We start from the raw sequence: 13,534 nt of genomic DNA, 5'->3' as shown, positions 1-13,534 counted from the left end.
CTGCACAAGGTTTTCAAACAAACTGCAATCCTGCACACAATGCAAGTTGGATGGTAAGCTTATATCTTGCCTGGTTAACACAAGTTGATCTCACAAGTGATATAATCTGGTGGTTATGCAATTTCTCATAGTAAAGTTGTGATTTACGATTGCCCATGGCAGTTTATAGGTCGTTAAGAATGTGGTATTTGGCATATGTGTAGCCCATATCCAATCATGTCAGTTGTATCTATTCCAACAAACTGCAGCCATCGCCTTTACACCCCTACTCTTTCTCCTGATTGCACCCCAAGATCTGGTACCCTCACTGAGGGATGGAATCCATGCTACATTTCAGATCAGAACAATTGTGTAAAGTAGTAGGATTTCACAGGTTATGGTATATGGCCAACATCAATCAAACTGCCAATAATGCCTAATTAAAAGATTGACATAAACTTTGAATAAATGGTGAATGGCACAGTTGGAACATGATGGCCATCAAAAAGTCAAGTCAAAAGTCAACATGATGGCCATCAAAAGTCTGTCTGTCTGTGTCTGTGTCTGTGTCTGTGTCTGTGTCTGTGTCTGTGTCTCGCGTGACAACCGGTGCCGTACGGCAGTCTGCACACTGTGCACAGCTGGTGTGTGAATGTGTATGTATGCGTGTATGTCTTTTTTCAAAGCGCTTTGAGTAAACTTCATAGTTGTGATACTGTGCTACATAAATACATATTGGCATTGCAATGTATTGTATTGTAATATGGGTCAGTCATATTTGATTTTTGTTCATGGCCCCTAATATGAATAAGCATCTAATGTAAAGAAGTAACTATGTGTACCAATTGTCATGCTTTTACCACAAATTACCAGGTATCTTGAAAACAATGATTTTTTTCCTGCGACGCCTTCAATGCTAATATTAATCAGCATATCAAGGACATGTGTACCGATTTTCATGCTTTTACCACCAAGTGTCAGGTAGATTCATTAATATGGGTTGGTCATATTGGATTTGACGGCCATCTTGAAAACAATGACTTTTTTGTGACTCCTCCAATGCTAATGTTAATCAGCATATCAAGAAGGACATGTGGACCGATTTTCATGCTTTTACTACCAAGTCTCAGGTAGATTCATTAATATGGGTCGGTCTTATTGGATTTGGCGGCCATCTTGAAAATGATGAATTTTGCGCAACGCCTCCAACTCTAAACTTAATCAGCATATCAAGAAGGATATGTGTACCGATGTTCATGCCTTTACTACCAAGTGTTAGGTAGATAGGTAGATTCATAAATATGAATTGGCCACATTGGATTTGGCGGCCATCTTGAAAATTAATACATTTTTCATGACGCCCTTGCTAATGTTAATCAGCATATCAAGAAGGTTATGTGTACCGATTTTCATGCTTTTACTACAAAGTGTCAGGTAGATTCATTAATATGGGTCGGCCATATTGGATTTGGCGGCCATCTTGAAAACGATGCATTTTTCGCGACGCCTCCAACGCTAACATTAATCAGCATATCAAAAAGGATATGTGTACCGATTTTCATGCTTTTACTCAAAAGTGCACGATCAAATCACCCATCCGCTAGACTATAAGGCAGGCCCAGCTCAAGGGCAAACATTATCTTGAATTACGTCTCCATTGCTAAGCAGGCGTTAAGAAGGGTCGCTAACTGAACTTGGATGGCCGTGTCTGGATGACACAGGTATTCAGGCGTTAAGAAGGGCCGCTAACTGAATTTGGATGGCATAGGTATTCAGGCAAGCCTTGTCCACGCTAACATGGTAGCAGTGCCATTCTCACCTTGTTGTGGTGCAGGTAGCCGTTCTTTACTTTAACCAGGCGTTACATTGGGCTGCTAAGACTGACGAAGACTTTAATAGGCAGGCTTTCTCCACTCTAGCAACGTGTCAGTGTGTCATTCTTCTGTGTTTTGGCAGCGGTGGCCGTCCTTGGCTGTGTAACAATGGCAGCATGGTGTCCGTTCTGACACCTCCAGTCTGGCTGCCACATGGGCCCATCCTGAGCCAGGCTGGGGAACCTGGAGCTCAGCCCTGGATAGAGATGCAGAGGCCTTCCCAAGTCAGCACAGCAGTGCCACTGCTCTACTGCAGGACCAGAGCAGGCTGCCCTAGACTGTTCCCATGCACGGATCTTACACAGACACAGACTCTTTGGCACTATTGCACTTTGACACCCCCAGCCCCCTGCACTCACACACATACACACACGCACACAATAAAGCTCCTAGGATCCTTGTACTAGTAATTTGGAGTCATATGAACGACAAAACTGTTGGGCTCCCTATAGGTGTGGTGTGGTGTGGTGAGGCCATCATTGGGGTTCTGGGTGAGTTCTGATTATCATTCCATGCCAACCAACCCGAGCCTATGGTATAAAAGTCCGCAGTTTGGTACTCCGAAGCCCCAAATTTGAAGTCAGTCAGGGCCAGACCTCCCCTTCCTCCAGCCCCAATGATATATTAGTCTTCGGGGGTCCCTGAATCATCCTGGCCCACTGTACAGTCCTCACCTTAGCAGAGCCCCTCTCCATTGGTACTGGTGATCAAATAAAAATGTATGGACCAGCTGAAAGATTCTTCTTTTGTGATCCCTCACAAATTACATCATAGTCTCCTGAGCGCTCTGAATTGCGCTAACCTTCCCCCTCCCCTGAGCAGCACCCCTGTCCATGGCCACTAGTCAGGCCTGTGTACAGAAGAGGACATATGGGTATGTTGTCCTGGGCCCAGGGAGAGAGGGGGCCCAGAATTGGTATCCAATCACACAGTATGTATTGAGAGGGGGAAACTTTGACATGATTTTGTCCTGGGGCCCGATGAAGGTTATCAGCGACCCTGCTACTGGTGAAGCAGTGGGTCTGCCTTATCCAATGACTGAATATAGCATCACTATCTTATCATTCCAGGCTGCTGGGAGAGCAAGAGCGGGCTCCATTAGTTGCCCACACCACAGTTCTCCCAAGTGCTGTCCCCCCAGCAGGCAGGCCCAACTGCTGGCCATAGCCATGCTGCAGCCTTCCTGATATGCCTGCTGTTTGGTTGCACCCCATCTGAGTGTGCTGGTCCATTAGGTATCTGATGTCTTTAGCAGTAGCTGTTATTATGGAGAAGGACCCACTTGTGACCCCAGTAATGCTGGCAATCAACACTAAAACACCAGCGGTGCATGGAGCTATTGCAGTGTTTCTCAACTGGTGGGTCGCGGCCCAAAAGTGGGTCGCGGAGGGGTCATGGGTGGGTCGTGGAGCCTTGGTGTAAAAAAAAACGTAATTCTAAAAAAAAAAAATCAAACTTTTCCTGCAACAATTTACAACTTTTATTTTGATAGGCTAGTGAACTCCGTGTCATCTGTTGTCTTAGATACAATCTGAATGTTTATGCGAGTTAGATAGCGTGCAACCAGTCATTCGAGTCTTGGTTACATTTTGAGAATTGCATTGAAATGACTTGAACGCTAAAAAAATTGGGTCGCGACCGAATGAGAATGGAAAATGGTGGGTCCCAAAACTGTTCCAGTTGATAACCACTGAGCTATTGGTTTGCAATTGCGCACTCACACAGTGGTGAAAATGGAGAGGAATTCTTGCATATGGTCAAAATGAGGATGATAGGGTCCAGGGCTGTAACCAGACATTTTCAAAAACTGAGGACAAAAAACTGTGTGCTGCACTGCATACTGTACACTTACAATGCTTCAAACACTTCAATCAAACTCTTTATGTTTGTTTTCATTCACTGCCTTGAGGATAAATGGGGTGGCGTATACAGACTGAATTCATCATTGTTGATCATATATCAGTTATCATTATAGATACTATTTACATCAATGAAAAAAAATACAGAGGACATGACCCCTGTGTCCTCAATGGTAGTTACGGCCATGCAGTCTATCTACAGTATGGCACAATGGGTTATGGTGAACAAATGCTAATACGTTGGGTTACATGCAAGCAATTATGTGTGCAAATTATAAATGAGGGAACTGTAATGGCAGGTAGCATTGCCTACTCTGTACGTATGCACAGATTATAGACGCATATGTGTATTTCTGTCTTCAGTTCATAGCACACTGATTCTGTGTGACAATGGCAAAATATATTATGCATGTTTACATCTTTTGTCTGCACTGGCTTTTGTCTAGCCAGGAACTTTGCAAAGGCATGTCTTGTGGGGGGCTGCTGTTTGTGAAAGTGAAATAAATCTTGTATGAAAAGGCAAACACTTATACCTTCTAATCACGTCATTATAGGTTGCGGCTTATCGCCTGGGATATGCATATTCATACAGGGTTGATCATTAAAAATAGTGTTACTTTTAGAAGTAGAAATATTCTTACAGTTGTAATAACACTATAAGTATGATATTATATGGTTTCAACTATGTACTTTCACACTACCAGTGTTGCAATTACACCTGTAAGAGTACTTCTACTTCTACTTTATGCAACTCTGTTTTAAAGGGCTATATTCCAAATCATTTAGGGCAGCACAATGCAACTTTGTGCAAATTAAAACCCATTCCTCAGTGATATTAGTTTATGACTATGAAGGCAAGGAGATGTCACTTTTGGCCACTTGAGATGAAATTACCCCTTGAAAAAATGGCAAGTGTTTGTCATATTTGCATTTACATACATCCAGATGAGCCTGAAAATAATAGGTTTAGATTTAGTTCCAAACTACTGGTTAACTCATTAACACTTTATAATAAGCGATGCATAAAACACATGATAACAACGTATAATTAACTAATGATGAACAAAACAATAACTTTTTTTGTAAATGATTGGGAAATGTTATTTTCATATTTCATAGGTAAGTTTTTTTTAAATCAAACATTTATATTTTTGGTAAATGAATAAAAATTCTCTGGTAAAACGTTTGTAAAATCTTGAGCATATTTGTAGATAGTTCATAAAGCATTAATAGAACGTAGTAAATAAAAAACATTTCTTAATGTTTTGTTCATTATTTGTTCATTATTTACTAAGTATTTATAATCCTTTTTATGCATCCCTTATTTTGTTACCGTGTTACCGTTAATTTATTTCAACAAAGGGGTACATCAAGGTGTCCAATGTGTCTTCCAGTACACTGACAGCATTTTCATGATGAGACAAAGGAAAGGTAACCAAGTTGAATAACCTTTCCACAAACCTGGTATTGTCACTTGCGAAAGGTCAAATTTGACGGAAGTTTTTTACAAATGCTGATGTCCTCGGTTGGCCTGAAATTTTGCCTTTTGCTTTTTACTTCTTCTTAACTGTGGAGAAAAATCATTTCTCCACACATTACTTCTCCTCTGTGATGAGGTGTGTTCATGAATTACCAGGTTATGAAGCCATAAGTGATTGTAGTTTTATATCAGATGTTGAGTATGTTGAGTTGGACAATGACAGCCACCCTCTGCACCCGGTCTTTGGACAATCAAGTCAAGTCAAGTCAAGTAGGTTTTATTGTCAATTTCTTTACATGCACTGGTCATACAAAGAATTTGAAATTACATTTCTTGCTTTCCCATACAGACATAGACTAATCTAGGTAAGGACATAGACAGTATAGACATAGACAGTACTTATACATGGACTTAAGACAGTATGGACATAGACAGTGCTCATACAGACATTTAAAGTGCAAGACTGGACAACAGAAGACTTGTAGAGGACATACATTAAGAGGTATTGTTGTGCTTTTGTGCTTTTCCTTAAAAAAAAAAAAAAAAAAAAATGACAGTGACAATGACAGTCCCCCTACACTTGTTTTTTTGGAATATGAGAGCCACCCCCTGCACTAGGTCTTTGCCAAGCAGAGGAGCCTGTTCAACAGACTTCGTGCCATCCCCTGCAGGACAGACAGGTTTCGGAGGTCATATGTCAAGGCCATCCAGCTATTCAACACCACACAGAAGAATACACATAAAGAGATCGTCATAGGCAGGGCCGCTGACAGCTTTGGCTGGGCCCGGGACAAAGACATCTCACAGGGCCGCAAACCCAATACGTACAGCGGCGTAATGAGGACCCAATTCTAGGCCCACTCTCTCCCTGGGCCCAGGACAAGTGACCCCTTTGTCCCTCCTCCCCCCTGTCGACTTCCCTCGTCATAGGTGACTGGACTGCTTGAACCTCCGTACACTTATCTGCACTCCTTCTTCCTTTGTGGGGCTGCTGCACACACATGCACACCCCGTCAACAACCGACAACTACAGCTTTTGCACTACTAGACAATTACTGCACTGAGTGACTCTTTAATACAGGATTAACACTCACTGCTCTTGTTTATCACTGGCAATGGGTCTGAATGTGTGCGCGTGTGTGTGTGCATGTGCGTGTGTGTGTGTGTGTGTGTGTGTGTGTGTGTGTGTGTGTGTGTGTGTGTGTGTGTGTGTGTGTGTGTGTGTGTGTGTGTGTGTGTGCATGTGCGTGTGCGCGCGTGTGTGTGTGTGTGTGTGTGTGCATGTGCGTGTGCGCGCGCGCGTGTGTGTGTGTGTGCGCGCGCGCGTGGGTGCGTTTGAGATCGCTATGGCTGTCTATGATTACTGTGTATTGTGTACCGTGTTTCTGTGGATCTATCTATGCTGCTTCACACTTTAATTTCCTTCGGGGTCAATAATTGTTACTCAAGGGCGCTGGAACGAGTTTTAAAGTGGTGGTGCATTTTTTCCCCCTTCATTCTTTATTTCTCAACAATGTTACTGCTGGTGCATTCCACTCATTTGTCTGCAGCAAAAGTTGAGGAAGCCTCATTTAGGGAGCCCAAAAGTGGGGATGCCATTGTACCACTGCATCCCTCTTTCCGGCACCTATGTTGATACTCTACTGTCTGCTAGTAGGCCTATGTCTTTCAGCAGCTGATCCATTGCCAGAAACTCTTTTTCCATAATAGGTATAGGAGTCTTAAAGGGACAATGTGCAGGAAATGGTCAAAAAAGGTACTGCAACTATGCTGCTCATTGAAACTGGGCTGCCTATGGCCAAATTTGATCTTTACATGAAAGTTTACTAAGTAATAAACAAATATTTTCTAGTATGGTCCAAGTACAGTCATTTTTGCAGCTAAAAATTGCTATTTTTGGAAATTCAAAATGGCGGACCATGGAGAAGATCCCCCTTTTCATGTATGAAAAGTGCAATTTTTCCAGTCATAATGAATACTTAGAATTTGATGCTGGTGGTAAGTATTCATGAAAAAGGCAACATTAGTGAATGGGCAGCATGAATTCTGGAAATAAACAACTAAAAATCTCACACAGTGTCCCTTTAATATTTCATTACTCCACCCTGATGATAGTTACTCTCATCCTCAATCCTTACAATGATAGAGCTGTTTTTTTTATTTTTAATTAGCCTACTTAAGTGGGCGTGTCTTCCCTTCTGGAACCGCCCGTCTGGGGAGCCTCTCCAATTGCGCCACGAGTAGGCGTGGCCCAGGGAGAGCAGCGTTCGGTTGTGGCCGACGGCAAATCACTGTCCTACCAGCAACCAGTAACGCAGGTAGGAAGTCCCAGTCCTCCTCTCCGAAAAAGTCCTGATCGTATCGTCGCGTTTGTTGGATTTTGTATGAAACTACTTCGCTGAGAAAGTACCTGGACTAAGGGACAAAACCTAAGAAAACTAAGGTAGGTCATGGAAGTCATCGATCCTAGCCGTTTTCAATCTAGAACGACGTCTGTTTGTCTTGCACACCGCTTGACAGAGCGCAACATCTGCTCAATCAGTTACAATTGCAATAGTGAAACAAATGTGTGAAGCAGTCTATTACAAGGAATGGCTCTTTTCAACATCTGTTAAACTAATTAAAGCGTCATTTCCGACAACTGTTTAAAAACTTTACTGCCTGCAGACCGTGTAGGCAGTGTGGAAACCCTTATGGCGGCTGGAAAAATTAGTGGTAGTTTAGTGCTTTCACTTGCAAAATGAAAGCTTGACCTATTTACACGTTTTTGAAGTTATGTAGCAGCTATCATTTCAAGTAGCGTAGTTTGTGGGAATACGGGTGAACGTCCTCTCTTTACAGCGGTTGTATTTTTCTGCCATCATCAGGCATTGTTCCCTCCATACTGTCCAGGTATTGACGAAAAAAAACATAGTAGGAATTTGTGTATAGGCCTACAAAGCAGATAGTTGACGTGTCAGACCTTGCTATTCCATTGGCGCTTTTCTTTAACAGCTGTTTTTGTGTGCGTCGTGTCCTCATCGGCTCTCCATGTCGTTGCGCGCACACCTCCTAATCACTTTTGTCAAGACTGCAGGGACAGCGACAGGGATTTTGCACTTTGATTCTGTGTGGTAGGCTATTCGATCTTTTCTCTCTCCCTTCCGAGAACTGCGCGTCTCCTGTGTTAAACTTCAGTCACTATTCCAAGTTGATTTCTGCCGGGTGAGTCAGTGGATCAGTTTTCCAATGTAATAGAACAAAAATGGTTTGTTTATAATGTCTACAGTACGAGCTGTCCACGGGTCTGCCTAGACCTGACCACGCGCTGTATACACATCAGATGGGGAGATCCTTTTGTAGTCAGTTTAGTGAATGCATTTGATCTTGTTTAGTCGTGGTTTAGCGGCCGTGAATTTGAGATCCATGGAAAATGTTCAGTATGCTCAGTACGCATGGCAAACACCATAGTAATGTGTGCTCTCTTCTACCAGCCCCCCTAGTTAATGTGCTTTATGTCTGTCTGTGTACTGTGTCTGACTCATTTTTCTCCCCCTTGGGTTTGGATCTTGGGACACCATCAACATGGAACAAATGGAAACCTCTTGGATTGGTCTCTCCTGGTCTACCAACACTGGTGAGTACACAAAGCCACCCCTCTTCCTGAGCTTGTTTTTTGTGTGTTGCGATTTAATGCCAGCTGCTGAGTCTTCTGAAACAACAAAATCAATCAGGTATCCCCTCTTCGCTGAAGTGTATGGGCAATAAAAGCGTACTTTCCCGGAACCGTGGACGGTGCCCAAATGGTAATCAAGTAACTGCAAGAGACACCGGCAGCCAAATAGCTTTTGGAATGAAATGGGCTGGTCGTGGGGTTCTTTTCAACCATAGAGAATCTGTCCAGGCCAGAGCATCTGTGATCCGCTAATGCCCTGGTGTGTTGACTAACCCAGAGAGGAGGACATGCTTTGAATACACACTGCAGCAGTGCACTGACTTAACACGTCCCATCATTTGCGAATACGTAGAGGTGTCCAGCAGCCACCCCCTTCATCTCTCTCTCTCTCTCTCTGTCTCTGTCTCTCTCTCTCTCTCTCTTTACGTGCCCCCAGTGGTTCACACACATCTGGATGACAGTCATGTCAGGAGAGTGTGGCCTCGCATGGGACAGGCTGTCCGTGTGCCCGACCCCCCACAAGCTTTAACCTATTTGCCTCCCATTTAATCTCCCGAAGCCCCACAGCTCTGGATTAAACTGCTGCAAATGTCAGAGCCGCTGCCCTGTGAGAGTAGAGTAGAGCAGCAGAGTGATTATTACCGAAGCGCCGCACAGCCGGGCATCGGGCCGGGAGACGCAGAGATGCGTGCATCCTTGTGTTGCAGACACTGTTGCGTGCGTCCGAGAGTTTTTGGCTCAAGCAGGGGTTGGCCCCTGTCAGTGTCTAGTGTCTACCCATCGTCTGGTCTGGTGTCTCTGGTGGGAATCCCAAACCATGAACATGCTTAACACCTGAACACACGGGATAGCGAGACCGGATGATCGATAGGGCTGCGCAGATGCATATGCATATGCAGATGCAGAGTCTGTGTGTTGTAGCACATGGTTATGCTCCACGTCTACCCATGTTCGTCTTGTGGCATTTTTCTTGGTGGGGATCCGAAACCTGTGAAAAACTTGAGCACAGGGTATAGAGAGTGCGATTGGTTGGACAGTGCAGATGCGTCTGTGTGTTTTGTTTTTTGTGTTATTGGAGTGGCACTCTCTAACTGTCGATTGAAAACATGATGAAATAGACCATGCATCCCCCCTCCCCCCCACGCACTCTCAATCAATCCCTCCACCCCCATCCACTCGCCAATCCTGCATTTATGGCATTTCCATCCTCTGATGAAGAGAAGCATTTGATGAGACGCATTTGGTTCTTACAAAACCATGATGTGCCCATGAGACAGACACTATCCACTCTGCTCCTCCTCTCACCCTCTCCATCTCTTTCCATCCACTCTCTCCATCTCTCTCCCCTACTCCCCACACTCTCCATCTCTCTCCCCTACTCCCCACTCTCTCCATCTCTCTTCCCCACAGAATCTCTTTCTCCGTCTCCTGCCCCCACCTCCATCCCAGACTCTCTCTCCATCTCTTCTGCCCCTACCTCCATCTCTCTCCCCACAAAGACTCTCTCTCCATCTCTCCTCCCCTCCCACCCTCTAACCCCCCCCCCCCCATCCACTTATTTCTATCTTCCTCCCGCTAAGGATGAGAAGAAGCATTTGCCTGCAACCCGAGCCGGGTGAAATAGAGAATCGTTATTGATTTTTGTTGGTATAAATCAGGAGAGACCTCCTGCGTTTCTTCTTCTTCCTCTTCTTCTTCTTCTTTTTTTTAATATTCCCAGCAAGTCATAAAGTGGCCCCCATATGCCAGCATGACTCATCACAATACTCCAAAAAGGTGCATTTTCTGCATTGCATAAATAATGAATGAATTACGCAGGAATTCCTAAGTGCTTGATTTTTTTTGCTGTCGAGTCAGCAGTGAGGACCAGTCATGTTTCATTGCTGAAATGGCCTCCAAAAAGGCAAAACTCGCCCAAATGCCAAATCGGGGAGTATACTGTCTATATGTGACTGTGTGAGTGGATGTGTTTTTTGTGTGCATGTGGATGTGTTTTTGTGTCCATTGGAAGAATGAGCAGAAGAAGACCCAGGCAGCTAGAGACGTACCTAAAGGATATGCTCAAGCCATATGTTCCTACCAGGGCGTTGCGTTCCTCCAATACCAACCGTTTAGCCTTGCCCTCTACTCACACAAGGCAACCCCAGTCCAAACGGTTTTCTGTCATTGTCAATGGTGGAATGAGCGACCAGTTGCTACAAGAGCAGGGTCATCCCTCTCAACCTTCAAGAAGCTAGTGAAGACTCGCCTCTTCCGAGAGCTTCCTTGCTTAACACTCTAACATAACTAATTCTACTCACCTTGTAGCCTTTAGTTTTTAGTCTCTTTCCTTAGTCTTAGTCTCGGAGGTATTTCCTTAAGCCACTGCTATTAACATCTCTTATGTACCTTACATCTTTATGTACCTAATTTGCTTTTAACATCCTTTTAAATCCTTTACTTACTTTTTCTTTATCACTGTGTTGGACATTGTTGCCAGTGTTGCAACTGTACACTGCGCCTAGATGTCTTATTATCCAATCTTATTATCCAATTTGCTTTGTTACCTTCCTATTATGTAATGTTGCTTCTATTACCTTGTGTTTGACAATGTTGTCAGTGTTGCAACTGTACACTGCACCTTTGTTTACTTTTTGCTACTTTTTAATGCATTGTCTTCTTCTTTACTCTTTGTAGGACAATGCTATCAGTGTTGCAACTGTACACTGTGCCTTACCCTGTTCTTGTTTAAATTGCTCCTTGTAAGTCGCTTTGAACAAAGGCGTCTGCTAAATACTAATGTAATGTAATGTAAAAAGTAATGCCTCCTGGCAATCTATAGTAGTTAGCCATGTCCATCTATCCCTCAAACTACATCCTCCTAACTACGGCATTGGATACTTATTGGTCAGAATATTAGTTGTTGGCAGAATGATATGTTCCTTAGTAATGTGGAATCAAGTAAAATAAGTGTGTGTGCGTGTGTGTTTTGATGCAGTGGTCATGTTCAGACACAGCCCGTGTCCCCATAGTGCCAGTACTTCTCAGTTCAGTAGCATATTGTGTGAATTGGGTGAAACCCCCTGGTGGTGCTGGAGATTTTTTATTTTTTTCAAAATGAACTCAATTGACCTTACAGGACTTGATCTGAATTTAGCTGTCAGGCCAACCATGCTTTCCCAATGCCAATCCATATCCATGATGTAACATTCACACTCAACCGCACACACATGACACACGACACATATATGCACATAGAGAAAGAATCTTCCTCGCACTGTAGTGAGATTAGATAAAACGGGAGTATGACGCTGCAAGCCTTATCTGAACTCCCAGGTCACATTATGCATCTGTATAACAAGCGAACGGGGGACAGAGGACAAGAGAGCAAATCCAATACAAAATGGCAGCTCTCTTTGGTAATTACAGAACGGCCCATGCAGCGACGAATGAAGTCGGACATGAGAATCAGCGAGGTCCATCATACACAGAGCGGCAATCTAATTTATCCCCCGACTCTCTCCGCTCCTCTCGGCTCTCTGCTCCGCCTCGGGATGTATTATGAAGCTGAAGGTCAACACATTTACGTTAACATTCTCCCGTTTCCAATGGGAGCACACAATTCAATAACGGTGTCGTTTTACAATGGGCAGCCAAACAGAGATCACGCAGACTGTGTGTGTGTGTGTGTGTGTGTGTGTGTGTGTGTGTGTGTGTGTGTGTGTGTGTGTGTGTGTGTGTGTGTGTGTGTGTGTGTGTGTGCTGCACATGTGTGTGTGTGACGAGTGCACGATGAGTGAGCACTAGAGGTGTGTCGTTCATGAACGAGCCGGTGTTTTTGAACGGCTCCCTGAAGTGAACGATGGGAACCGGATCACAGCTGGGGGAGCCACTCAACCGTTATTTCGTTCATTTTTCATTCATTTTAAGCACGTGACCTCGACCAGAGTAATTACATTTGGGAAAAAACACAATTGTTTGCCTCAAAGAGAGGCAAAAACGGTCTTTAGAAGCAGGAGAATAATCAGTTGTTTTTTGGACAAAATTACCTTGAGGTGGAGTCAAAATATTACATTCTTAACACTGAATAAATAATTTAAAAAAGAGCCAAAAGAGCCAGTTTTTTGAACGGCTCTTTGAAAGGAACGAGCCACTAAGATCCGGATCCCGAAAAAGAGCCATAAATCCCATCTCTAGTGAGCACACATTTCTGTGTGTGTTTGTATGTATGTGATGGGTGGGTGGGTGTGTGTGTGTGGTGAGTGCACACGTTTCTGTGCGTGTATGTCCGTGTGCACACGTGTGTGCGTGTGTTCATCTGGGCTCATTACTGAAAGGACACTGACTGGACAGGGTCCTCTGAGAGTATTTTTCCTTGTGTTCCAAATGACTGTGCGTGTGGCGATATACAGTTTATCATTTGCTGTGTGTGTGTGTGTGTGTGTCTGTGTCTGTGTCTGTGTCTGTGTCTGTGTCTGTGTTCCTCTATCACTTTGATGCACTGTCGGATACCGGCTACGGCTTCTGCGAAGTTAATGAGCTGATCTCTTGATTTCCGTCTGCCCTCGGAGCAACTGATCAATTTGTGTGCATTGTTTACATTCCCCAAAGTAATGAGATCACGCCAGTGGAAAGACGAGCACGAGAGTAAAGCCCACTCCACTCCACCCATTCCGTCTCCTCAAGCTGCCAGCCCGCTATCTGAGAG

General features: G+C 44.0%; 1 protein-coding gene across 1 annotated transcript in view; it reads left to right on the top strand.

Annotated features, from left to right (window-relative positions):
* The first annotated feature begins 7,648 nt into the window (after positions 1 to 7,648).
* The window catches only part of epb41l3a (erythrocyte membrane protein band 4.1-like 3a), a 95,116-nt gene continuing 89,230 nt past the window's right edge, over positions 7,649 to 13,534 (top strand). The window contains exon 1 of the mRNA XM_063206746.1: positions 7,649 to 8,808. The gene's annotated coding sequence lies outside the window, so the exon portion shown is untranslated. The remainder of the gene's footprint in view (positions 8,809 to 13,534) is intronic.

The sequence above is a fragment of the Engraulis encrasicolus genome, chromosome 9, assembly GCF_034702125.1.
Source record: "Engraulis encrasicolus isolate BLACKSEA-1 chromosome 9, IST_EnEncr_1.0, whole genome shotgun sequence".
Taxonomy (NCBI): domain Eukaryota; kingdom Metazoa; phylum Chordata; class Actinopteri; order Clupeiformes; family Engraulidae; genus Engraulis; species Engraulis encrasicolus.
Note: the sequence above shows the minus strand (reverse complement) of the source record. Positions and strands in the feature narration are given on the sequence as shown.